We start from the raw sequence: 2537 nt of genomic DNA, 5'->3' as shown, positions 1-2537 counted from the left end.
CAGCTTCAACTTCTCCCGGTCAACGCAATTTAAAAAAGCGAATAGCCTATTCCTCCGTATCTCATATGGGTTTCACAATTATCGGAATTGCTTCCATAACTGATATGGGACTCAATGGAGCCATTTTACAAATCATTTCTCATGGATTTATTGGTGCTGCACTCTTTTTCTTGGCAGGAACGAGTTACGATAGAATACGTCTTGTTTATCTCGATGAAATGGGAGGAATAGCTACCCCAATGCCAAAAATATTTACCATGTTAAGTAGCTTCTCGATGGCTTCGCTTGCACTGCCAGGAATGAGTGGTTTTGTTGCAGAATTGGTAGTCTTTTTTGGAATAATTACCAGCCCAAAATACCTTTTAATGCCAAAAATACTAATTACTTTTGTAATGGCAATTGGAATGATATTAACTCCTATTTATTCATTATCTATGTTACGCCAGATGTTCTATGGATACAAACTATTCAATGTTACAAACTCCTACTTTGTGGATTCTGGACCGCGAGAACTATTTGTTTCGATCTGTATCTTTCTACCCGTAATAGGTATCGGTATTTATCCCGATTTCGTTCTCTCACTATCAGTTGAGAAGGTAGAAGCTATTCTATCTAATTACTTTCATAAATAGTTTTCATAAATAAGAAATAAAGTCAAATAATCCTGTGATTTACAAAATCGGTCGCTGTACACTGAAAAAAAAAAAATGAAGTGAATTGGAATTGTAATCAGATACATCTGGAGTTTTTGAGAACCATTTGAATTACTACTTGATTCAAATGGTTCTCAAAAACTCACACTAATTTTCGTTATATATTGGAGATTGATGTTCCCATGTATTCTTCAAGTCCCTTCTTCAATTCGCTGTTAATGTGAATGAACCATAACTATGTAGTCCTATTCCTAATAGATTGACCCCAAAATAGCATATCCAAATTATAAGAAATCCGATAGAAGCTACAATTGCCGAATTAACACCTTGCAAACTTTGATTTGTTCTAGTATGTAAATAAATCGCGAATATGGTCCAAGTAATAAATGCCCAAGTTTCCTTGGGGTCCCAATTCCAATAAGACCCCCATGCCTCATTAGCCCATACTGCTCCCGAAAGAATACCTATGGTTGAAAAGATAAACCCTAGACTAATGACACGATAACTCCAATGATCCAATCGCCGAGTCAATCGATACCTGTGATAATTTCTAAATGAAGGAAAAGAAGTGTTTTGTAAAACACTTCTTTTCTCATTCAAGTATTGGATCTCACCAAAGGAAAATGTCCCAATTAATAAATGATTGGTTTTAACAACAATATCTGTGTTTTTTCGAAATGTGATGACTAGAAAAGCTACTGATAATAACGCTCCACATAAAAGAGCTGCATAGCTCAATAACATCATACTTACGTGCATCATTAACCACTGGGATTGTAGGGCGGGTACTAATATTGCGGATTGATGCATTTCAGTTAAAAGACCTGAAGTGGCAAAGCCTTGGGTAAAAATAGCACTTGGCCCAGTTATTGCGCTTAAATTATTTTTATGGTTCCCCACTTTAGGAACCATATGAATAATGGAGAAACTCCATGAAAGGAACATTAATGATTCATATAAATCACTTAACGGGAAATGTCTCAAATAAATCCAACGAGTTATTAATAATCCTGTTATACAGAAAAAAGTAGCTATAATGCCTTTTTCTGATGAATCACATATTCCTACGATTTGATGGACTAATAAATCCATCAAATGAATCGTAATAACAATTGAAATGATCGAAAAAGATATGTGAGTTAATATATGTTCTAAAGTCGCAAATATCATAAAAAATTATTTTGTAAAAAAAAAAAGGGGGGGTGTGTGTTCCTCAATTATGGAATGGAAATAAGGAAAGGAATTGAATTCCTTATAAGATAGGATTTATCTTGCCCCTTTTAGGGGATGCCGCCACTCGGATTCGAACCGAGATGCTCTAGCACTGCTTCCTAAGAGCAGCGTGTCTACCGATTTCACCATGGCGGCTTGATCGAAATAATAATAGCCCATACTATGTTCAATCGTCGAGATTGATGGATTCAATCCAATCGATCTTAGGAAAGATTAGAATCGATGAATCAAAAAACTCGTTCAAATAAATATTTGAACGTTCAATAATACTTAACTTAGTATAGTGGTATGGTGTCAGTTTTAACAATCATTTTCACGGAGTATAAGTCCCCCTGGACCAGTTGGAACTAGAGGGTTATGTCCTCAGTCGAGGTATACAACTAAAAATTGTCCTTTTTTTTCTATCTCATTTTTTTTTTATGATTCATTTCTCATTTATCTCATTTCATGGATCCGACATAAAAATGAGATTTTTGTTATTGTGAAAGCGAATTGATGGGGAAAGTTACAATCCCCATCTCGCAAATTATAAAAATCTAATAGAATACCATTCTAGAATACTATAAGGAATGAAAAGTGAAACCTTTATCTTCTATCTAATGACTTCTTTTTTTTTTTTTCAAACAAAACAAAACGGAAATCAATCGTTTT

The sequence above is a fragment of the Tasmannia lanceolata genome, unplaced genomic scaffold (assembly GCF_043159265.1).
Source record: "Tasmannia lanceolata isolate RefF3 unplaced genomic scaffold, GAP_Taslan_0.1 ptg000818l, whole genome shotgun sequence".
Classification (NCBI taxonomy): Eukaryota; Viridiplantae; Streptophyta; class Magnoliopsida; order Canellales; family Winteraceae; genus Tasmannia; species Tasmannia lanceolata.
Note: the sequence above shows the minus strand (reverse complement) of the source record.